The 27,122-nt window shown below is 33.8% G+C and overlaps 1 protein-coding gene across 1 annotated transcript in view; it reads right to left on the bottom strand.

Annotated features, from left to right (window-relative positions):
- The window catches only part of LOC146998628 (uncharacterized), a 94,701-nt gene that overhangs the window by 54,307 nt on the left and 13,272 nt on the right, over positions 1–27,122 (bottom strand). The window lies entirely within an intron of this gene.

The raw sequence follows: 27,122 nt of genomic DNA, 5'->3' as shown, positions 1-27,122 counted from the left end.
ATACACGTTTCGAGAGCATTTGGGCTAAAACTACTTAAAAAACAGCAAATGTTTAGAATTTTCGATAGACAGTCTCGGCGCGCTGGAAATAAAAGTCTTTTATTCCGTACAGTGCTGCCAATGCTCACTTTCAAATCGTTGAGTTTGTTAATCAAAAATTCGTTAAAGGTTTACAAAACATGAAATAAACAGTAAAACAAATTTCAGATTCCAAATTCGGGCTTCGAAGTGCCCATATTCTGGTGGAGGACTATATTATTCAAAATTTTATTACTCTAGCTAACGTTGTTTTTCCACAGCGAGAGAAATGTACATACATTCATGCAGGTTCTTTATTATTTAATTTCTTTAAATATAATACAGGCCATAATATTTGGTGGCAACAATTTGAAAAGTGATACACTCGTTTAAACTGATTTGACGCAAAATGCTGTTTCGAGACTAAAGGCCTTTTTGATAATGTTCTTTTTGAAAATAATGTTACCCATGTAATAGTTCTTTTATAACTTAGTTAAGTCTTTATAAGTTGCACTATCTACTGAATGTGTACTTGTCTTACTTTTTCTAAGAAGACACGGGAAGTGTTGAATGTTTGTAGAGCAAAAAAGTTAAAATTAACGAAAGAACATTCCAATTTTCTAACGAAACTTGTAAGAGATTCGAGGCTTGAAATTCGAAGCCTCCTGCATATCACATCATTCAATATTTTGAATCCTAATTTAAAAAATATTAAAAATTTTAATTCAATTTTTAAAAGATTATTTTTGTTGACATTCGATGGAAGAATTCATTAAGAAAAGATTTGCATTTTTCGTTACCTTTTTAACTTTGCGTAGACAAATTTGTTTTATTTTGATGGTTTTTCGTAGTAACTTTTCCGTTGTTCCGCAATAAACAAACTTGTCTCCATTCCCAGTAATTAGGAATTGATTGTTAATTCCATAAAGAAGCCTAAATTTGAAAGAGTATGAAATGTGGTCTCGGAAAAGAGTAATACTGTATAGGAAAATCAAAGAAATTTTCCTTGCACTTTTTAGCGTGAAATTCTAAAGAATATTACTCGTATATGATATTTAATACAAAAATGGCTGGTTATTATACCGTAACAGAAGATAGAGCTACCCAGTTCACCGAAGTTACGACAGATGGCGTCTGGAATTAAGTTCTTAATTTAACTTTTTTTCAAGAATAGGTCGTTAATATTAAACCATATCTCTCAAAAGGTTTACGAATCTCAGAGTTAGAAAAGGGATAAAAATAATAAAATAAACTTTTCATCTTTGAAAATGTCGGTCAGATGTAGAAAATTAACCTGTTTGTCAGCAATTAAGGCGTTTGAGCAACCTGTTTGTAACGATAATAAAAGAAGAGGAAAGGAAGAGTGAAATTACTTTCCCTTTTAAAATGAATAAAAACATTTTGTTGTACAAAAATCAGAGGTATCACAACTGGAGTTTTAGAGAGAAAACAAACAAAAATATTTAGAAAAAATTCTGTTTTTATTCATCATAGAGAATTTATTTCATGGTATTATCATTAAACATGAGTGTCATATTACGGTAAAAACATAAACGTACTAATTACGAACATTCAAAAAATTAGAAATTAATTTACAAACGAAATTATAAAAAATTACGCCTAAAGGGGCGTTTTTTTCCATTGCATACACATACACGTTTCGAGAGCATTTGGGCTAATCTTCCTTTCGGCTAAAAATATTTAAAACTGCCTATCTTTAGAATTTTCTACAGACAGTCTTGCGCACTACATATAATTTTTTTCCTCCCCCGTACAGCGTTGCCATTGTTTGCTTTAAAATCATTGAATTTTTTAATCAAAAATTCGTTAAAGCTTTACAAAATATGAAATAGGCAATATAAAAAATTATAAATTCAAAATTCGGGCTTCCAGGTGTTCATATTTGGATGGAGGGTTACGTTATTCAAAATTTGATGGCTCTAGGTACCATTGTTTTTTCGCGATGCGAAAACCATTCGTATACATTCATACAAATTCTTCATTACTTATGTTTTGTATTAGCTGAGAAATACTTGCCGACAGAGCAGAATCTTGGCTAATAGCGCATGCGCCACCAGAATTGGCGCTGAAATATATTCTGTGAGAGACTTGACTTTTGTGGTACATTCGAAGTTGCGATTCATATGTTACGCTAGCTCCAGATTGTCGCTATGGAAAATAAATGTATTGAAAATTAGAGCGTGTTATTTCTGTGTAATGTGTGTGGTGTTATTTTATTGTGATATATAGCTATCGACGGGAATTGAATTAAGTCAATGCAACTTAATTTCTTTAAATATAATTCAGGGCGATAATATTTGGTGGCAACAATTTGAAAAGAGATTCAGCCTTTTATAGTGATTCAAAGCAAAATTTCTTGTTGAGAATATTAGCTCTTCTGGGCTAACGCTCCTTTGGGTTAAAAACAAATTATTTTTTCTTCACACAGTTCAGCTATCACATGAAACAATTTATGATATTTACATGTCCTTTAGGTTTCGTTGATAACAAAGCTACTGACAAAGAAAATTTGAGAAGCTTGAATTCTATCTCATTTTACCTACCGCGAACTTATATTCATAAGTAATAGTGGTAATTAATTAGTTCAAAAATTTGATAATGAGTTTTAAGTGAATAAGCACGAACTAGGGTCCCCACAATGCATTTTTACTATTTTTAGAATGTTGTATATCTGTGTGTCCGTGTGTCTTTGTGTATGGATGGGACGATATTTTCATCCACGAGAACTCTTATATGACACTTCCAAATGATTTGATTTTCCGTATTTAAGCTTTGTGCATTAGTATAAAGAGTTGATTAGATTTTGGGTAAAATTGGACAACCGGAACTGGTACTTTATATAACGCCCATAACAGTTTTTAATGGGCATCCGGAAGTGATCTTACTGGCTGCCCACAGCAGTTTTTAATGAACATGTATTTGGTTTAAACTGACAAACAGCAAGTGATACTTTACATGAAGCTCTGAACATATTTTGTGAAAAAATATATTGTTACGTGCGTGCGGGTTCGCAATAGATTGAATGCACACAACTCCGATGAGAGGTTGATAAAATATATTTTATCAAAATAAACACTTCAGAGATCTAAAACTTTCCACAAAAATAGTGGGACATCTCTTCACAGTATCACAGAGTACAACCAGTAGTTACACTTCAAACTACTATGAACGTTATAGACAACGGAATGGTGGTGTATGGTGTATTTAATTATGGCAAAGCACACTAGGGCTATCTGCCTAACGGGAGAGATGCCTTCGTGGAGGACTTTCTAAGGGAAACTGGCTCGTATACACGTTACACATGTGGAAAACCACGAAAACGCCCATGCAGCCAGCCCGTTCGCGGGATTCGAACCTTGGACCGAACTACCAGTGTTCAGTGACTTTACCGCTCGGCCGCTGGTGGGCGACAACGGAATGGAAAACGCAGTCAAAGAGCGAAACTATACTCGGAACTTACGCTGAAATAACAATAACAGCTAAAAGCAGATGCAGTCAACCGGCCTTATATAGTTTTCACCCTGCCGCCGAGATATTTCGGCAGGGTGCTTTCTGCTTCTCGAAATTACTAAAAAGCAATATGAATGTCGAATTACGGTTGCAGCTAATATAGTGATCAATTACATTTATTCCATTACAGTACCTATAGTGATACGGGGATCGGAATAAAATTTCGACAAATGGTCGCCAACTCTGGCGACTTTGGCAAATTTTAGCCTAATTTGGAGGCAAAATAAGTCGCCAAAACCGTTGTCAGCTTGGCCATATCTCGCCAAATTACCATTTACGCAATGTTAAAAGGACTTGCCCCTGTATTCTTACTTTTCCGGCATAGCTTCCCTATCTCTATTTTTCATATTACATTACGCAGAAATTAGAATAATTTCACAAACAACTGCACTAAAATTACCTATCTATATACAAAATTCGCAACATTGCTCCCCTCCCAAGAAGTGCATGTCCCGGGCAGTACAATCCCGGAACAGGAAGCCATAGTTACAACTAAAAAAAATTAGAGTAATACTAAAACAATAATTTCAGTAAATAACAAATCAATTACTAAATCAACAACTGAGTACATAAACTTACAAATTTATACACAAATAGGACCATGGTCTTATACTATTTACATTATGTACACTACGTACTATGGCCATAGTAAAGAGCTAAGCTGTCGTAATGAACGACTTCAGGCTTAGAATTCGATGATTTAAGAATCCGAATTACGACGTCGTTCAGCTTGTTTAGGACTGTGTAAGAACCATGCCAAGGTGACTGTAGTTTGGAAGAGAGACCTTTCCGTCAAATCGCATTCCACAGCCACAACTTGTCACCTTCGTTGAATTCTTCGTTGAATCTTGTAACTCGTGTGTTACATCAGGTCTTCACCTTCTCCGTCGCCAAGCTGACTCACTCTGGTGCAAAACTGTGCTTCACTTCAAACAGTGGCTGGAGATCATGTATGTACTCCTCAGGCAAAGAAGGCGCATCCACAGGGAGATCAAATAAGATATCACAAGACAGACGAAGGTCTCGACCGAAGCGTATCTGGGATGAGGAATAGCCGGTAGTCTCGTGGACAGCAGTGCGGTAAGCCAATAAAACAGTGGTAACTTCTTGTTCCAGTCATGTTGGTTTCTGGAAACCACCAGCTAGAGGTTATTAAGGATGATTCGATTAAACCTCTCTACCATGCCTTCTGACTGGGGATATAAAGGTGCTGTTTCAATATTGGTGATGCCGGGTAGCTTGCAGAGATTTTTTATTACAGCTGAAGTATGCTCCTTCAAAATTGCTCCACATTTTAAATAAATACATTTAATTACATTATATTACAGTTACATAGCAAATACGCGTTACACAGCTCTTCACACTACATTCTCAAACCCACGCCAACTCTCGCTCAAAACGAAACTTTTCTCACACAGTTGAGGGGTGCTATTACGCCCTCTATGGGAGATCTCAACATACTCTTCACGGATGACCGTTCAGGACATCAAACTACCTCTTACATGAAATTATTACTTGACATTATTCTTAGTAAACATATAATTTCTAGATTAAATAGTCCTTGCTTGTAAATGAGTAATACTAAGCCTAAATAACATATAAATGTAAACAATAAATTACACAAAATTAATAACATAAATAAGTAATAACACAATAACATTAAAACTTAAAGAATTCAGATGAATATCGATGAATATCACGTTCAATTTTTTTCACGGTACTTAACTGTCCATTGGTAACACACACAGTTTGGGAATGGGTCTCTTGAATTCTAAAACAAGTTCCTTTGGAATTCTTTCTAACAAAATGGGAATCAATAAAGTGCTGAAAGATTTTGTTTCAACTCCTAACGACTCTAAACTTCTAATTTGAGTATTAGCTTTAAACAGTCTTCTCAATCCAGCTAAATCATTTATACTTCTAATAATAGAAATTTTAAATAACTCATTCAAATGTGTCTGTATAAGAGTTCTTCTTACCAAATCTACCTTTTAATGTGTCCAAAGCAGCATTATAATTTTCTTCTGTTAACGCAAAATCACTTACACAATTAGATGCCGTACCCCCTAAATATGACCTTAAATAATTAAATTTATCTATGTTCGTAAAATTACTGTTATTATGAACAGCGCTTTCAAACTGGTTATAAAATTCTAACCAAGAAGCTGGATCACCATAATATTTACCGATTATCAATTTAGGAAGTTTAACTATTTTGGTTTCTATAAAGGTTTGGTTTCTATTTTCGTTTCTATAAATTCTTCGTTGAATCTTGTAACTCGTGTGTTACATCAGGTCTTCACCTTCTCCGTCGCCAAGCTGATTCACTCTGGTGCAAAACTGTGCATCACTTCAAACAGTGGCTGGAGATCATGTATCTACTCCTAGGCAATGAAGGCGCATATACAGGGAGATCAAATAAGATATCACAAGACAGACGAAGGTCTCGACCGAAGCGTATCTGGGATGAGGAATAGCCGGTAGTCTCGTGGACTACCGGCAGTGCGGTAAGCCAATAAAAAAAAGTTACTTTACTAGTGTATCTTGAGCAGTTGCGGGAATAGAAAAGGATACGTTACTAATATTCATTTCATCTTTCATTAATCTATCAATTACATTAGTTATCTTTTGTTTCCAGTGGATAATTCTTTTTGAATATTCCTCTGACACAGTAATTTCCTCTTCCATATCCTCACAATTACAAAGATTTTTCGCTTCATCGTTTAATCGTTTTAAATTAGTTTATCAAATTCAATGTTCCGCCTTACTTTCTTTGGGAACATGCAAGGACCTGACTCGGAACAGGGAGCTTACTCAAGCTATGTTCAATAACTGTGGGAAGTAGACAAGATACACAGGAAGGGTATACAAAACCCTTTATTTTTCACTCTTTACAATAATTTCCGTACTTCGGAATACAGAGACCAACTACTTGTGGTCTGAACGTAAGAATATAAAAATATAACTAAACTCTAACTTAAATTTGGAATAATCAACAAGGGCCTACGTGTAAGATTGGCCGGATATTAACAGGAAGCCGTATGTAGTACAGAGAACTGTTAACACTGCAATACGTTTAAAATTATCACGAGGATTAAACCTCTGGCCTGCAAGGCAAACAGCAACCGAGTAAAACTTCTAAGGCAAGCGGCCTGCTTCGACTAACTCCTTCCTCTCTCTCGCTTGGCAAAAAGCCACAACTTAAGTACTTGGCGTTCGCCAGACAAATTTTGCATAAATAAGTTAACGCTTTTAATTCTGGCCGGGAGTAGAAAATAAGAAGTGATAGTAAAGATTTAAAATAAAATAAACGTTAGTAAAACTTAAGATCCTTACATACTTCCCGCCAGAGTTAATTAGTTTGAAACTGAGGTCTAAAACGACCTTGTTTAAAACTTTTAGCTCTAGATTCTAACGCGAGGCCAATCTTTTACAAACATTTCTCTCTAGAAACTAGAAATTTAAAATAAAAATTGTTTTTACAAAAGCAGCTCCATGGACACCCAATTTTTCATCTGTACTGCATCTAAACAGGAGCTTTTATTCAAATCTGGTTCCTTCCAGAGATCTGGAAGGAAAACTAGTTTAATGAAATGTTACACAATGAAATGGCAAGTAACATGCATATTTATATTTCTCTTAACATTCTTATTTCATTCATGACTATTTTAATTATCTCTCCCCATGCTCTCTGACATGTGTTGTAAAAGAAGACCAAACACGAATGTGTTTATGTATACGTGTTCAACACTGCCTCCTACAATCAAAACACTAACGTGTTAAAATTCAACATGGCAAGACCTCGTAACACACCCTATCTTCAACTCTAAACCCTGAGGTACTATTCTGAAAGTGGCTAACTCTGAAGTGTAGCGTCAGAGAGCATAACTACATTCATTCAACCTTTAACACATATTAACCATAATTTGGTCTTTTTTACAGTCACACGAATAAGTTTAAAATTTTTGGCATTACTTTCACTTTTACCATATCACAGTATTTCTTAACATTTAAAATAACAGTTCACATTGTATATAAGAACATATTAACATGCCGTTAATTTTACGCATTTTAAAACATACATTAGTAGTACATTGTTAACTTCTATTCTTTTCCCAGCAAGTGCCAATTCTTCTACATTGAAATACTACATTTCAAAAAGTCTTTCAGACTAAAACTTCTTTCTTGCCAGAATGTTTTAAATAAAATTTATACAATAACTTTTACAATATTTAATTATTTACACATTCCTATTATACATCAACTTTAGTTTTACGCGCGAGTAATTGAAAAACATAATACCAAAATCGGTAACAACTCATTTCTCGCCTTTTTGGCGATAAAGGTCGACCTCACATGAGGAAAAACTTCTTGAAATCTGCCACTTGCAGTAAGAATGAAAGATTAACTTAAGTTTTCAAAGTAACATAAAATTTTACTTATCTTTGTGATATTCGGACATTCTTTTCTGAGCCCAGTCCTGGAAGGTAGCGAAGATTCTCGTTTGATTTATCCTCCTTCTTGTGCGGGCTCGCCCTTCAGTTTCTTCCTCTAGAAGCTTTATTTTTCCTTCAGTTCGGTCACCCTTGAATACCTTCTTTTTCGCCTCTGCCTGTGGTCTTGGCCGTTTGATGGCAGCTGGTCTTGGCGGAACCGGGACACTTCTTTCTCGTTCCTGCTTGGACCTCGTTGCTGGCCGTTCAAATTTTCCTTGTATCTTTTCCTCGGCCGCTAGTGGCCCTTCCGCAGTTCGGCGACATTTGCTGCGGAGAAACCTGTCCGATGATTCGATCTTCCGTTTGGGAGCCGGGTTATAGTTGCCGTTATTTCTCCTGGATTTCTTTGTATTCGTCGTACTTCTCCCTTCTTCATTCTGGGGGTGTTCGTGAGCTCTCTTTTCTGGACGGTGGAACGGCTTCTTTTTCTTGTTACCTTCAATTTTCCAACGGGGAAACTTTCTTTTCAATTGCTCCTGCCTCCTAATGGCTTGTCCTTGTGCTTGACGTTGTTCCACCTCTGGAGCTTGTGCCTGCCGTGTCTGTCGTGCCGGATCCTGCAAAAGATCTTTGAAAATTTGCATTTTATTACGATCATAGTAGGGTTTTATTTGATCAATGTTTGCGGAGCATGTTTCACCATTTCTGGCTTTTAACACCACTACAGCGTGAGTTATTTTTTCTATGACATATGGTCCTTCAAATCGTGGAAAAAATTTGGCAGTTTTATCTTCTGGTGCTGAAGAAAGTGAATGCTTAATTTTTAACGCTTCATCCCCTACCTTATAAGTTACTCCCCGTCGTTTCATATCATAATAAAGCTTCTGTTTTCTCTGTGCTACTTCAGTATTCTTTTTTGCTTCTTTAATTAATTTTTCTATATCACCCATTTTAAATTCTGGGGCTCTTTGTTGCACATAAAATAATTTATCTAACGGCGTTATAATCTTTCTGCCTAAAAATAACTCAGCAGGAGTTTTGCCCGTTGTATCATGTTTTGCGGTCCTAAGGGCGAAAGCAAATTCATTGACATAGTTATCCCAGCTTTTATGAAAATTTTTAACATAACTACGGATAATTTTCACTATATTTCTATTGACCCGTTCCGCTATATTTGATTGCGGCCGATACGGGACCATTTTTAAATGACGTATGCCCAGTTTTTGGCACATGTCTTCAAATACATTACTTACAAATTGAGGACCATTATCCGATATAACTTTTAGGGGCGCCCCGTATTTTAAAATATATTTATTTAAAATAGAATCAGTAACTAATTTCGCGGAGGCTCGTTTTAAGGGAACAATTTCGGTCCACTTACTAAAATGATCAACCATAACAAGGAGATAGCGACTTTTATTTAACTGACTTTTTGGGAAAGGGCCCAATAAATCGATGCCAATTATTTCATTTGGAAATTCGGATTTAATACTATTTAGAAACCCGGCCGGGCGGAAATTAATATAATTAACTGCTTGACATGTTGGGCAGGACTGGACATACGCCCTTGTTAACTTTTGCAGTTCAGGAAAATAGACTGCCTCGCGTACGCGTTGTATAGTTTTTCGAATACCAGCATGAGAAGCTAAAGGGCTGTCATGCAACTCCTGCATGATATTTAATCTAAGACTAGCTGGGATAACAGGTCGAAATTCGTTGTTGGAATTCGTAGTTTTTGTATAAAATAATAGACCATCTATTAGTTCGTAATGGGCCGCCCTATTTCTTATCGCCACAATATCTTGGTGGCTAAAATTTTCAGGATCCTTTAAATACTCATAAATGCTTCCAAACTCAGGATTCTTACCCAAATCGGTTATTACAGTTTCTCGGGAATTTATTGTACATGCGGTGAGCATTGCCACCTTTACAGTATTACCTTCTTCATCTATTTTAATTCTGGATAGGGCATCTGCTACGATATTTTCCTTTCCGGGGGTATGCTTGATTACCAGATTATATTCTTGTAGCTTGAGTGCCCATCTTATTAACCTTGGGGATAAGTTTTTCCCTGAATACAATCTAGTTACCGCCGCATGATCAGAGTACACTGTTATTGGCGCCTTTCCAAAATAGACTCGGAACTTTTGCACTGCTAACAGAACTGCAAGTGCCTCTCTCTCGGTCGCGGAATAGTTTCTTTGTGTTTGATTTAAAGTTCGGCTAAAAAATGCCACGGGCTGCTGATTTTGTGAAAGTACCGCTCCTACCGCATAATCTGAAGCATCCGCTGAAATTTCTAAATTCTCATCCTTTTCAGGAAATTTCAACACAGGGGCTTGCGTTAATGCTTGCTTTAATTTTTCGAACGCACTATTGGCTTCGGCCGTCCACGAGAATCTTGCCTTTTTCCTTTTTAATTTTAACAATGGTTCAGCAATAGCTGCAAAATCTTTTATAAAGGACCTATAATATGAACAAAGTCCTAGAAAAGAAGAAAGCTTCTTCGCCGTGTTTGGAGTCGGATACTTTTGTACAGCAATTATTTTTGATTCGTCTGTCTCGATTCCTTTCTGAGATATTTTGTAACCTAAATATTTTAATTCAGGGGCTGCAAATTTGCACTTTTCGACATTAACTTTTAGACCGGCCTCATTTAATAAAGAAAACACCTGTCTTAAATCCTGTACATGTTGGTCGAGATTATCACTAGTAATAATGATATCGTCTAAATAGATAAATGTGGACTTTCCAAGAACAGGCCTTAACACAATGTCCATACATCGCTGAAATGTTGCCGGTGCCCCTGAAAGGCCAAACGGCATACGCAGAAATGCATAAGTGCCAGACTTGGTTATAAAAGCAGTCTTAGGCACGTCCTCAGGCCTAACCCCTATTTGAAAATAACCAGTCGTTAAGTCTAAAGTCGTCATATATTTGGTCGATGTTATTTTCCTTAGAATTTCTTTAATAATAGGTAACGGATATACCGGATATTTAGTTATGGAGTTTAATTTACGGTAGTCAATCGCGAATCGCCACCTTTTTGGATGTGTCAAAGGATAGTCATTATTTTTCTTACATAAAACCACCGGGTTAGCATAACTACTTGAGATGGGCGTTATGATCTTTTTACGTAGCATATCGGTGATATGCCATTCTATAATTTTTTCCTTATTCTTATCATACCGGTATGCTTTGTGGCGAACTGGCATTGAATCTCCGGTGTCAATATGGTTAGTAACTATAATATATATAGTATAATACTATGGTTAGTAACCTGAGTAAATCCTGGAATATCACTAAATAACGAAGCAAATTCACTTACCACTTGTCGGATTCTTCGTTGCTCTTCATTAGGCAGGTGGTCAAGGTTTAACATCGGCGGTTCAGCCTTTTCTTCTCGAACTGGTTTCATCGTCAGCTTAAGGGACGCTTCATTAAAATCCAGCGTTGCTTGTGCCTCTGAAAGAAAATCTATTCCTAAGATAATATGTGCTTGCAGATTCTTTACTATGAAAAACATAACCTTTACTTGTTCGTCCTTGATACGGATGTATAGCGGTAATTTACCTATGCACTTACATCTTTCTCCTTGCGCAGCTAACACTGTTGTATTATCCGAATTATATATGCGATATTTACGAAAATACTTCATAAAAAAATCTTCTGCCACACAGGAACACTGCGCGCCTGTATCCAGGAGTGCGGTGGCTGGGATATTATTCACCAACACTTCAATCTTCGGAAGAGTCAAATTTTTCACCATTACTGTATTTAACTTGAAGGAAGAGGGGTTTTCTTGACCTTCGGATTTCCGCACCCTCCCGTCAGCAGAAATCAGTTTTATTTTAAATCCTTTTTCATTTCCATGCTTTCCTTCTTTTTCCACTGGCCTTGAGACTTTTTTCCTGGATTGCTATTGAACTGTCGACGTTCGCCGGCTGTTTTTGAATGCTCGGGTTTCCTTGCACACTGATTCGCTTTGCTTCCGTAGCCGTGTGCTTGACTTTGCTGTGGTCTTGGCACACCAAATTGGTTTCGTTGTTGATATTGGCGTCTTCTTTCAATGTTCGCCGTTCTTCTACTTTCAAACTGGATTGCTAGCTCAAATAACTTTTCCAGTGTATTCGGATTTCTTAAGTCAATAAAGTCTTGCACTTGGGGCAGTAACCTCGGCAAAATCACTTGAATTATCTCAGGATCCGGACGGTTTCCATACAAGAGTTTGAAGACGTGAATTTTTCTTAAAATAAAGCTTGAGATATTTTCGATTCTTTGCTGATTATGCTGAAAAGTTCCGTGTCTAATTTCGCACGATCCCTTACGACAGGGAAGGCTTTTACTAGGGCAGTCTTGAAATTCTCGTAAGTATAGGTGGGACTTCCTGCTTGACCCAAGAGACTTCTGCCTATGCATTTGAACCAGTTAAGCGCTTGGCCCCTCAAAGCGCTGGTAGCTAAGGTAACTTTTTGAAACTCGTGCACGGGGTAGAGCATGAAGTGGTCATCCAATTTTTCCAAAAAACTGGTTACCGGTGAGTTTCCATTAAATGTTGCTTCTGGTTTCATCGAAGCGCGCATGGTCTGGACGATGTAACCAAATCCTTCCAGGGCGGCAGCTGGCATTTCTGGATTCTGAGCCGCTTCTGCAGGCAGCACAGGTTCTTCTTGAAACTCGGCCATCGTTATTCTTCTTCGTTGGGCGCCACTATCAGGTTCAATGTTCCGCCTTACTTTGGGAACATGCAAGGACCTGACTCGGAACAGGGAGCTTACTCAAGCTATGTTCAATAACTGTGGGAAGTAGACAAGATACACAGGAAGGGTATACAAAGCCCTTTATTTTTCACTCTTTACAATAATTTCCGTACTTCGGAATACAGAGACCAACTACTTGTGGTCTGAACGTAAGAATATAAAAATATAACTAAACTCTAACTTAAATTTGGAATAATCAACAAGGGCCTACGTGTAAGATTGGCCGGATATTAACAGGAAGCCGTATGTAGTACAGAGAACTGTTAACACTACAATACGTTTAAAATTATCACGAGGATTAAACCTCTGGCCTGGAAGGCAAACAGCAACCGAGTAAAACTGCTAAGGCAAGCGGCCTGCTTCGACTAACTCCTTCCTCTCTCTCGCTTGGCAAAAAGCCACAACTTAAGTACTTGGCGTTCGCCAGACAAATTTTGCATAAATAAGTTAACGCTTTCAATTCTGGCCGGAAGTAGAAAATAAGAAGTGATAGTAAAGATTTAAAATAAAATAAACGTTAGTAAAATTTAAGATCCTTACAAGTTTCCTTATTATTTGGGCTCGAAATTCCTTTAAAGTATCTATCTTATTCGTAACATCTATCTCGCTAGAATCTTTCATAATAAAAGCTTTGTTAATTAAATTAGTTAACGTAGACCTAACCTTTCTCAGCTTAGGTAATTCAGGCATTTTACAACAATTCAAATTTCAAACAAAACATCAAAACGAATCCTACCTTCACTTCCTGCAAAATTCCACAAATTCCCAAACAAAGCTTGCAACTAAACCACTAGAATCCACACCTTCCAAGACCGACTCTTCCTCACTGGTGGCTCCAAAAAAATGTGAAGTGTGCTCCTTCAAAATTGCTCCACATTTTAAATAAATACATTTAATTACATTATATTACATAGTACAATTACATAGCAAATATACAGCTCTTCACACTACATTCTCAAAACCCACGCCAACTCTCGCTCAAAACGAAACTTTTCTCACACAGTTGAGGGGTGCTACTACGCCCTCTATGGGAGATGTCAACAATAGCGGATGCAAAATTTCTTCTTTGATCGGAACGTAACTGAAGAGGCACTCCGAACCTAGAAATCAACGCTGTATCATTACACAATTACCTCTGCTACTGTGACAGCCTCTTGATCAGGAATAGGATATGTTTCAGGCCACTTAGTGAAATATTCAGTGACAACCAGAAAAGGCGCTTCGTTCAAAAGATGATCCAGCTTTGTGACGTTGCAGCTTTCCTCGGCTGCTTTCCTACGGTCCTTTCCGACTCGCAAGATTGGCACCACTTTTGCACGTCATCCTTTGCATTACTCCAGTAGAAGCGTTCACGAACTCTTTGAAATGCCTTCATTATTCCGAAGTTGCCTCCTGTAGGGTTGCTATATAGTTTTTACGGACATCCGGGATCCTGGAAGTATCAGCTGCTACCGGAATGCCTTTCCATCATCCGATTCGAAATCCCGGTTCAAGATGCCGTTTCGAATGTGGAGTAAAGGCCCGTCTACACGTAGCGATTTTCTCGGCCGGCTGGCCGACAATATCTGAGACAGCTCGACTGTCCACACGGAACGATTTTCTTGTTAGTACAGGAATTCACTCAGCCAATCACTGTGAAAGGAAGTGTTCCCGCCCTCTACAGCGTCACACTGTCTACGATTTGTAAACAAAGTTTACGGTGTTGTGAAATAATCAAAATAATGGATGACTATTTTACATTAAATTGCTACTATAGATACAGTTACAAGTTTGAATTTGAAGGAAAAAAAAAAAAAAAAAATGAGAGAGAAAGAAAGAAAGAAAATGCGTTTGGACCAGGAATTGGGTCAAACGACGAGAAATTCATGGTGCCTTCGTAATACCCCGCTCCGGGAGTTGCATATTGAAAACACGGGTACAATTCGAAAAGTATTTACGGATGATTTCGCGTGATTTTGATTTTTTGCTAAATTTAGTTTGCAGCAAAAATTTAAAAAATATGCTTTTCCTTTGTGTTCTGAGTACACAGATTACTCTTTTTAATTTTATTTATTATTATTATTATTTTAATTTCATTTTCTGGCACTCCCATTTGTGCACTTAAATCTTGAAATAATAAAATAACCATGTTTCAGAAAAATAAATAACTACTGTGCTTTAAATCAAAGCCTTTATCAATGAATAAATAGACAATAATGTCATGAATATCAAACCAATATGAGTAAAAAGTAGTATTAAAGAATAAAGATTACTACATTTCAAAGCAACAGTGTAATTTCAGTGCAAGAATTTCAAATCAGAAATATCATAAAGGTGCAAAGTTTTAAGTCGTACATTTATTGAACATCGCTTTGTGTAGATGGGCCTTAAGTCTCAGAGAGCTCAGTATTGTTTTGTCGTTGAACTATACATCGAAATGTCCTGTTTAAAGATCCCATTGATTCAATTATGGGTTTAATGTCGCTGTCTTCCAACTGGCCTTTCCTGACTTCATCGTAACTCCATAGGTCTGGATCAGACGATGTTGAACTCGTAACTTGACGTACGACCGGATTAAGCAGCTCATAATTCGTTTCGACCCTGGAATAATATTGTCAGTTTTCTGGGCAGGTCTTCTAGACAGCGTGTCAGCGTTTCCACGTGATGATCTTTCTTCTGATGACGGATATTTATGTCATATCCTTGGAGTCTCTGTATCCACTTCGCTATTTGACCTTCGGAATTTTTGAAATTTAAAAGCCAAGTCAACCATGAATGATTTGTGCACAGCAGGAATTTTCTGTTGTAGAGATAATGATGAAAATGTTCTACGGCTTTAACTATGGAAAGCAACTTTTCCTGCTGACACAGTAATTCCTCTCCGGTTGAGATAGATACTTGCTCCAGTTACGTTAACGTTCAAGTTACGTTAACTCCAGTTACGTTAACGTTAACGTCAAATAAACGTTCAAGAACGAGTCGTTGAATTTTATCCTTTCCTGGAACCTTGTCAGCAGGCCTCCCTCTTGTGGTCGATGGTACTTGAGTTTTTGCAGAGTCCTCGGTTCTGACTCGTTGATCTGTCGGTGTTAACTTCCTCCTTTTTTGTGGAATGGGTTTCCCTGGTCGAAGTTTGCTGTCTCTGCTTTCTTTTTTGTGTTGGGGACTCCAGCTGTGCTCCTGAGCTGGCGGGCTTCTCTCCTTACTTCCAGAATCCTGTAATAAATCCTGCAATATTTTAAAGTCAGTGCAGCTGTAATAATGTTTTAACTGATAGATATTTGCAACCAGTTGTTGGCCATTTTCGGCCTTTAATAAAACGTGGCTTCTCTTATTTTTTCCACCGTGTACGGCCCTTCAAACCTGGGCTCAAACTTTGCAACTCTGTTTTCTGGTGCCGATAATAACGAATATTTCAACTTAAGAACATTCTGTCCCACTTTATATTCAAATTCCCTTCTATTTCTATCGTAATAAACTTCTTGTTTTTGTCTTGCTATATCAGAGCTTTTAATTTTTCGTCGATAATTTTTTGAATGTCTTTTAACTTGAATTCTTCTTGTCTTTGTTGTACAAAGAACAGCTTATCCAAAGGCGTTATGATTTTTCTTCCAAAAAATAACTCCGCGGGGGTCTTCTGCGTAGTATCGTGAGTAGTAAGTGACGTCACAGAAAAGGGCCGTGGGAAGTATCCAGAGGGGCCTGGAACCGGAAGTGACGACACCAGCGCCATCTTGTATCACGTGAAGGAATGACATCATCAAAGTTTCGTTTTTATGGTGTGGCAACGTTCTTTTCCCCCTTTTTATATTTTGTGGCAGATATTTTTTATGCTTGTGGCAACGAACTCTTGAACGACGTCACGTCAACTTTATTATTTTCCTTATTTACCTTTATTATTTTAGTTATTTAATCATTTTTATTCATTATTTTTAATTATGAATTATCCTTTTTAATTATTTTAATCCCTCATTATTTTTAATTAGTTTTAATTGATTCCATTATATTTTAATCCATTTTTAATGAATTTAGTATCATTTTCCCTGTATTTTAAAAATAACTCCACGGCTGAGATTTGAACTCGCTATCTCTGGGAAGGGAGTCTAGCGCTTTACCGCTCGGATAAGCCCTTTATGTTACCAAACCTGTTATTTTTCCGCTTGGAGCGAAAATCACCATGACATCAATAGGCTGGGGGAAAAGGCAAACGTCATCTCTTTCACGTTGAACATGCCGAAACCGCTTCACGCTTTCTACATCTGCCCTGGCGAACGTATACATTCTTAACAACCAATCAGCATTTCGCTAACAATATCTATCTTATTTCAGCCAATGTTTTCATTTTTCATCTTATTCTTACTATTTTTTAAGTTATTAGTTAATTTATTAATTTTTTATTTCATTTTTTTCCCTTTTCCAAACATAAATTTTATTTTTAACTTTCGCAAATTGACGTTTACTTCCACAAAAGTGAATTTAAATTTTCTTTTTACTTTTTATCTTGCAAAAATTATTTTTTTATATTTAATTTTCTTTTTGGTTTTACAAAAGTAATATTTATTTTTACGAATTGAATTTTCCTTTTCACTTTTTTATTTTGCAAAAGTTTTTTTGTTTTTTTTTTCCAAAATTTTTTTCCTTTTCGTATTTTTACTTTACTTTATTTAAATTTTTTTGTTTAACTTTTTTTTGGTTTTACAAAAGTAATATTTTTATTTACGAATTGAATTTTTCCTTTTCACTTTTTTATTTTGCAAAAGTTTTTTTTTTCCCAAAATTTATTCCTTTTCGTATTTTTACTTTACTTTATTTTAATTTTTTTGTTTAAACTTTTTTTTTTTGGTTTTACAAAAGTAATATTTATTTTTACAAATTTAATTTTCCTTTCCGCTTTTTATTTTAAAAAAAGGTGTTACTACATTTTTAACTTAATTTTTTTACAAAAGTAATATTTAGTTTCATAATTTTAATATTTTGAGTTTTTTGTTTGCACAAATGCAGTTTTTTGGTTTTTTCCTTATGCATTTTACTTCCTAAAAAATTCCTTTTTTTTCCCCCTTTCCATTAAAAATTTTTTTTTGTTGCATTTTTATTTTACCCTTAACTTTTTTCCCTTGTTTTAAATACAATACCATGTTACATTTCCATTTCTCCAAAAGTAAACTTACCTACATTTCTCTGTCTTTGAAATTTTAAGCTGGAATTTACATGCATATAACTTCACTAGATAATATTTTTTGTAACATTAAGCCAATATACACAATGCTCTTTCTATATATAGTTTAACTGGAATACTACATTTCTTACGTTTTTACTACTAAGTTGGAGATACTCAGAACTTTTCCTTCTAATGCATTGTACTAACTATTAATGACTGTATTAACTTTTTGGCCAACTATACAAAACTTTGTTGATTCCCTTTTACACGTCTTACTTTTATTCAAAGGATTCACGAAACTATGTCTGACAAATGTAATTTTTACACTTTCCATTTATACATTTACCCTTATATTTAACTTAAAAAACATATTCATGCTGTATTTCTGATTCCTTTTTCCCATAATAAATGCAGACTTACACGTGTTTCTTTATTGTAAGACTTACTAACTTTAAACAAATCTTACAAGGAACAATAAATTTTCATGGTATGAAGCCCACTCAAACCAATGCATGGAGCATTTCTACCCAGCTAAGTTTAGATACATACCAATAGTACTCCATTTCTTCTTATTTTACTCTACAGACATTTATAGATATATATTCAGAACACTCCCTTTTATTCAGTAAAATTCATTTATACTACTAACACAAATTTTGGTAACTCTTTGAAATATTTTACAAAAATATCATGTATTTTCTTGCACACATCCTACTTAAATCACCAAACATACACTGAACCTTGATTTTTCCTTCATGTGAAAACGTCACTCGAATTCTTAATATTTCCACCATTTACCGCAGAATTTTATAAACACTACTCTATTTGAACTTATCACAGCCTAACTCTCTTAACAAGGTACAGAAGATTGAATTATATTTTAACTACAGAGAAGAATATCCACATTGTAACGTAATATTTTAAACTTGAATTATAGTCACATTTTGTGAAGGAGAATTTAAAGTCTATAATACACATGGAATTAAAATTCAGCCATGGAAATGAAACTTTATCGCCTTTCTCCCAATTTGGAGTATAAAAATGCGTTAACGTGGAATATTTTTAACGTATTCCTTGTAACTTAACTGAAAAATACCCATATTTCACATTGTCAATAATTTATTTAGCACTGAACTCTTACAGCCTTTTGAGAACAAAATTTAATTTATCATACCTGATAAACGACTCATACATAGTTATGATACATTACACGAAATATCGAGTAGAGTTCCAAATAAGCATCTAACATAGTAATTAACATAAAAGACCTAACACAAATAATTTTAAGATAGAAATTTCAAACTAACATTGCTTAGTAATGAACTTTTACAGCTTTTTTGACATTTAACTTCTCTTAGCTAATAAATAAAATTACACACAAATAATTATACAAAATAGGTAATAATGACAGAAAGTCCATATAATGATCTACTATAGTCACCAACTTTAAAAATTTTAACGCATTTTGAATACGTCATAAGAAAGACCACACTTTTTTAAAAGCATTATTTTAATTAAACATTGGAACCACGCAGTCCAGCGCACATGTATAACATTTTTATTTATCATGAGCATGACACATAATAAGTAAAAATTTTCACAAAGTACGAAACACATTTCGCTTTTAACTGAACTGTACTCTTAAGAAAAATGCAGTATGGAATGTTTAGAACACTCAGTGCCACAGTTCCTCATTTCCCCACGCATTGACCAAAATATACATGTACTTTAAAATCAGTTAAACAAATTCAAATGTTTATATTCAAAGAGGAATACTTCACAAATTATATAAAAGAGAGGCACACAATGAACTTGAGTGATAAATACAGAAAAGCATGTAAGGACCGAGAAAAAGATGTATTCGTGGAGAACTTTTTAAGATAAACTTGCTCTATTTTTGCACATGGGTTACATTTTGCATTTCAGATTAAGGAAACATTGAAGATAATTCCTGTATAACTAGGGATTTTCACATGTTAGTAGTGTAATTTATTGAATAGTGACAGGCATATAGGACAACTATGCAATTTCCACGGAAAACAATTTTACCAAGCCAGACTTTAACAGTGAAATATAAAATGGAATAAAAAATGTCATATTTTCCAACAAAATTAGTATTTGAGTATGCAAAAACATGAACGAAAAATGATAATTTTTCTGAAAATGTTCCGAATGGAATAAGTCAGGACTAGTTTCATGAACAGAGCATGAAAAATAATGATGAATTTTTAATTTTATTTTGTCTGTAGTACATTTACTTATGCTAAAATTGTCCATTTGGTTGACTGTACTTTACATTTAGACGCAAGTTGATAAATCAGAGTGATTTTGTGTTTTAAAGCTTCACATTCGGAAATATTACAACTTCAGAAATAATACAACTCAAAAGCAAAAAGATTAAAACGACAAGAGAATATACTGCAAGCAAGCGAACGTGATGAATACATTTTTGGGCCGATTTTCATGAATTCATAGATGAGTGCAAAATTTTAATGCGCTGTATATGAACTATTTTTCAAATGTATCACGATCACTGTTTTCCAACTTTACATAGACTTTAAATAAACATTTCATGTTAATTTACCATTTTTTCCTGAGATTTATGTACGTATTTACTAAATTTTTGCATTTTGTTTATATATATAATACCAAAAGGACATAAGAGAACATTTATTTCTTGAAAATGTCCATAATTTTACCCAACTGTTATTTCTTTCATAGCTTTGAAGTAACCTATTAAACATATAGTTATCTTGTATTGACCAGACAGCCGTTGGTCTTGCCAATGTCTGAGTTAAGTCACAAAGCTAGACAATTTAAGTAATATTTTACCAGTACGGAGAACTTCTTACGGCGTTTTGATGAAAATTGACCGAATTTAGTAGTTCATTACTAACCTAGGAGCCTTTAACTATTATTTTATTCGAAAAAAACACACAGAAATTATCATCAAGATTTTCTATACAGATATATTACACTACTTTTCATGCCGTTACATTTCCAATGAAATTTGATTCATTGTCAGATAGATAAATGTTTGTTATTTTTTCGCATACGAATGCATTTCGTGTCTCACATAAGCTCATTACATATGATTTAAAAAAATTGAAAACAAGGTGGAAGTTAAATGAATATTTCCTGAAATACTGTTCATTTCATTCCGGAAAGTTTACATGAGAATTTTCATTTTGAAACCCCTAATGTTTCTTTTCCTGCATTCAATGTAAATTTTGAGTATAAAATTTTCAGTTGTGACGGAAATTATTTGTGGGACGTTTTTTGTGAAGTACCTTTTGAAACTTTGAATATTACGGCCACTGCAAATCATTTAATTTTTCAAATATTTTTCTTATTTATCTTTTACAAGTCCTTGTAAAGATTAGGAAACAAATTTTTATTAAACAGTTATATGGTATGATTTAATAAATCTTTACACGTTTGGAAGATTTAACTTCAACAACACTACCACACCGAATCAGAAATTAAGAAAAGAAATGGAATTTTTTATCTTAGTATAATACAGGATTAGATTAATTTTCTCTAGCACTGATGTATTCGAATGTAGTAGATAATGGAGACTTTTAACACCGATCATGCAGACTTTGAATATTTTCTCTAAATCACCAAAAATTGCATTGTCATAGATTTTTCTCATAAAGTTTATTTCTTTCTTAAAAGAAGTTCATATACTAATTTCATTAGAAACATATCTAAGAAAATATCTCACATTCATAAGGAAATCAGCGCTTGTTTCTTTACCAAATTTGTACTTTCTGACTTCATTCTACTGAAATGAAAACATTCATAACTTATTGCGAAGAAAAATGTTATACGTTTTGATTAATTTTCATACCACAGTTTTATCTTTGAAAATTGTTTTCCTAGTCCGCCTCTAATATATTGCTAATTTTCGTACGTGACAAAAAAAACTCAGTTTAGAAACTTTTCTACTTAAAACCTTGTATTGCATTGCTGAACCGGGGCCATGCTTTCATTTTTATCACATATCATGCGAATATTTTAAAAAAAGCATATTTTTTCCTTCTGTTAGCACAATTTTAACCAACATTTTACTATCACAGAGATTTCTTTAGTAAAATCTCAAGTCTTAAATTGAACGTTTCATTACTAATTTTGAAGATTCTGCATATATCCTACTTAAAAGTTCATAACCGATTAGCAAAATAATTTATATATGTACTTCGTTGTGCTCTTGGTTAATTTTTAAATTGTTGTTCAGCTATAACACTTGATTTCTACTGAAGTATCGAAATGATTATTTACTTTCCGCTTTTTCCAAAAAATTTCGTAGACACATATGTTCAGTACAGAAAATTTTCCTAACTTACCAGTATCATTACCAAAATAGAAAACATGCAAAATTTTCCTAAAAATTTATATATTTGTTTTTTACAAACATTTACACAAATACCCACATTTAATTATTTAATGTGTATTTTTTCTATATCAGAACTAAAATTTCGAACGAAAATTTTTAACTAATGTTATGTTCCGTAAAATTTTTGTATTTGTGATGTCATTTTTTTTTCACAAAAGTTTTGAGAGTGTGCTCTCGGTAGTCTTTTAGACCTTTTGAAACTGTTTTCTCTTTGCTATTGGAAAGTATTTTATCTTTGCTGTTGATATATGCCAATGAATATACTTTTTCTCTTGGTTTATCTTCAACCTATGAGTTATTTAAATACTTAAAAATATATTTGTAGATCGTTTATGTTGACACTTGTGATAGATTTCCTGGATGTGTTTTTGGAAAATGTATTTATTTTATTCATGTGAATGAAACTGATGTTTTCTTAAAATTTTATTATTCAGAGTATTACTCAATTATTACAGAATGCCGGATTTGTTCCCAGTATTCAACATTCATATGAACTTCAGTATTCCAAATCTCTCACGTAACTGTAATTTTTCCTATCGGTAGTAGGAAGACGAATGGAATACACGCAGGTTATGCAGACATAAGGTAAAAATCTGGGAAAAAAAAAGAAATTCTTGAGATCTAGGCAATTCAGTAGAATGTGCAAATAGTAATCCTATTCGAAGCTTATTTTTGGAATTACATAGCATATAAAGTGTAAATTTAATAAAAAGAGATATAATGTAAATCATGTACACTGCAAAATCTGAAGGATAATTATACAAAATTAGTTAAGGCAGTTTTCCATAAAAAGTGGTTTCAACGGAGGAAACATGCCAGCAATCTCCTGAAATTCTAAGTGGGCGTTTGATCTTCGCTCTTACGTAGAATTTACAATTCTACTTAACTTTTGTAAGAGCAAAGATCGGGTGCTCACTTAGAGTTTCAGGAGACTGCCGGCGTGTCTCCTCCGCTGGAACCACTTTTTACGAAAACCTGCTTTATGACTAATTTTGAATAATTACCGTCCAGATTTTGCAGAGTACTTGATCTTCATTACATCTTTTTTTATTAAATTTATATTTTATATCCTATGTAATTAAACAATAAGCTTCGAATAGGATGACTATTTGCACATTCTACTGAATTGCCTAGATCTGAAGAATTTCTATTTTTTTTCCAGATTTTTACCTTATGTCTGCATAACCTGCGTGTATTCCATTCGTCTTCCTACTACCGATAGGAAAAATTACAGTTACGTGAAAGATTTGGAATACTGAAGTTCATATGAATGTTGAATACTGGAAACAAATCCGGCATTCTGTCATAATTGAGTAATACTCTGAATAATAAAATTTTAAGAAAACATCAGTTTCGTTCACGTGAATAAAATAAATACATTTTCCAAAAACACATCCAGGAAATCTATCACAAGTGTCAACATAAACGATCTACAAATATATTTTTTAAGTATTTAAATAACTCATAGGTTGAAGATAAAAGAGAAAAAGTATATTCATTGGCATATATATCAACAGCAAAAATAAAATAGTTTCCAATAGCAAAGAGAAAACAGTTTCAAAATGTCTAAAAGACTACCGAGAGCACACTCTCAAAACTTTTGTGAAAAAAAGATGACATCACAAATACAAAAATTTTACGGAACATAACATTAGTTAAAAATTTTCGTTCGAAATTTTAGTTCTGATATAGAAAAAATACACATTAAATAATTAAATGTGGGTATTTGTGTAAATGTTTGTAAAAAACAAATACATAAATTTTTAGGAAAATTTTGCATGTTTTCTATTTTGGTAATGATACTGGTAAGTTAGGAAAATTTTCTGTACTGAACATATGTGTCTACGAAATTTTTTGGAAAAAGCGGAAAGTAAATAATCATTTCGATACTTCAGTAGAAATCAAGTGTTATAGTTGAACAACAATTTAAAAATTAACCAAGAGCACAACGAAGTACATATATAAATTATTTTGCTAATCGGTTATGAACTTTTAAGTAGGATATATGCAGAATCTTCAAAATTAGTAATAAAACGTTCAATTTAACACTTGAGATTTTACTAAAGAAATCTCTGTGATAGTAAAATGTTGGTTAAAATTGTGCTAACAGAAGGAAAAAATATGCTTTTTTTAAAATATTCGCATGATATGTGATAAAAATGAAAGCATGGCCCCGGTTCAGCAATGCAATACAAGGTTTTAAGTAGAAAAGTTTCTAAACTGAGTTTTTTTTGTCACGTACGAAAATTAGCAATATATTAGAGGCGGACTAGGAAAACAATTTTCAAAGATAAAACTGTGGTATGAAAATTAATCAAAAAGTATAACATTTTTCTTCGCAATAAGTTATGAATGTTTTCATTTCAGTAGAATGAAGTCAGAAAGTACAAATTTGGTAAAAAAACAAGCGCTGATTTTCTTATGAATGTGAGATATTTTCTTAGATATGTTTCTAATGAAATTAGTATATGAACTTCTGTTAAGAAAGAAATAGACTTTATGAGAAAAATCTATGACAATGCAATTTTTGGTGATTTAGAGAAAATATTCAAAATCTGCATGATCGGTGTTAAAAGTCTAGATTATCTACTACATTCGAATACATCAGTGATAGAGAAAGTTAATCTATTCCTCTAGTATACTAAGATAAAAAATTCCATTTCTTTTCTTAATTTCTGATTCGGTGTGGTAGTGTTGTGGAAGTTAAATCTTCCAAACGTGTAAAGAGTTATTAAATCATACCATATAACTGTTTAATAAAAATTTGTTTCCTAATCTTTACAAGGACTTGTAAAAGATAAATAAGAAAAATATTTGAAAAATTAAATGATTTGCAGTGGCCGAAATATTCAAAGTTTCAAAAAGTAATTCACAAAAAATGATTTATGAAAACACGAACACGTCACAACCACCCACAATAACTTCCGTCACAACTGAAAATTTTATACTCAAAATTTATATTGAATGCAGAAAAAGAAACATTAGGGGTTTCAAAATGAAAATTCTCATGTAAACTTTCCGGAATGAAATGTGCAGTATTTCAGGAAATATTCATTTAACTTCCACCTTGTTTGCAATTTTGTTAAATCATGTGTAATGAGCGTATGTGAGACACGAAATGCATTCGCATGCGAAAATAAAAACAAACATTTAACTATCTGACAATGAATCAAATTTCATTGGAAATGTAATGGCATGAAAAGTAGTACAATATATCTGTATCTAAAATCTTGATGATAATTTCTGTGTGTTTCTTTCGAATAAAATAATAGTTAAAGGCTCCTAGATTAGTAATGAACTACTAAATTCGGTCAATTTTCATCAAAAACGCCGAAAAAAGTTCTGCGCACTGGTAAAATATTACTTCAATTCTCTAGCTTTGAGACGTAACTCAGACATTGGCAAGACCAACGGCTGTCTGGTCAATACAGGATAACTATGTGTTTATTAGGTTACTTCAAAGCTATGAAAGAAATAACAGTTGGGTAAAAAATATGGATATTTTCAAGAAACAAATGTTCTCTGATATCTTTTGGTATTATAGTTATAAACAAAATGCAAAAATTTAGTAAATACGTAGATAAATCTCAGGAAAAAATGGTAAATTAACATGAAATGTTTACTTAAAGTCTATGTAAAGTCGGTGATCGTAATACATTTGAAAAATAGTTCATATACAGTGCATTAAAATTTTGCACCCCATCTATGAATTCATGAAATTCAGCCCCAAAAGTCATTTATCACGTTCGCTTGCTTGCAGTATATTCTCTTGTGGTTTTAATCTTTTTGCTTTTGAGTTGTATTATTTCTGAAATTGTACTATTTCTCAATCTGAAGCTTTAAAACACAAAATCACTCTGATTTATCAACTTAGGTCTAAATGTAAAGTACAGTCAACCAAATGGACAATTTTAGCATAAGTAAATGTACTACAGACAAAATAAAATTAAAAATTCATCATTATTTTTCATGCTTTGTTCATGAAACTAGTCCTGACTTAAACCATTTGGAACATTTTCAGAAAAAAATATTCATTTCTTGTTCATGTTTTTGCATACTCAGATTCTAATTTTGTTTGAAATATGGGATTTTCTTATTCCATTTTATATTTCACTGTTAAAGTCTGGCTTGGCAAAATTGTTTTCCGTTGAAATGGCTTAGTTGTCCTATATGTCTGTCACTGTTCTAATAAATTACATTACTAACATGTGAAAATCCCTAGTTATACAGGAATTATCTTGAATGTTTCCTTAATCTGAAATGCAAAATGTAACCCATGTGCAAAAATAGAGCAAGTTTATCTTAAAAAGTTCTCCACGAATACATCTTTTTCTCGGTCCTTACATGCTTTTCTGTATTTATCACTCAAGTTCATTGTGTGCCTCTCTTTTATCTAATTTGTGAAGTATTCCTCTTTGAATACTAACATTTGAATTTGTTTAACTGATTTTAAAGTACATGTATATTTTGGTCAATGCGTGGGGAAATGAGGAACTGTGGCACTGAGTGTTCTAAGCCTTCCATACTGCATTTTTCTTAAGAGTACAGTTCAGTTAAAAGCGAAATGTGTTTCGTACTTTGTGAAAATTTTATTTACTTATTATGTGTCATGCTCATGATAAATAAAAATGTTATACATGTGCGCTGGACTGCGTGGTTCCAATGTTTAATTAAAATAATGCTTTAAAAAAAAGTGTGGTCTTTCGTATGACATATTCAAAATGCGTTAAAATTTTTAAAGCTGGTGACTATAGTAGATCATTATATGGACTTTCTGTCATTATTACCTATTTTGTATAATTATTTGTGTGTAATTTTATTTATTAGCTAAGAGAAGTTAA

Source organism: Stegodyphus dumicola, chromosome 2 (assembly GCF_044657685.1).
Source record: "Stegodyphus dumicola isolate Sdum_Otavi_A_Nest chromosome 2, ASM4465768v1".
Taxonomy (NCBI): Eukaryota; Metazoa; Arthropoda; class Arachnida; order Araneae; family Eresidae; genus Stegodyphus; species Stegodyphus dumicola.
This window is presented reverse-complemented; position numbering and strand designations above follow the sequence as displayed.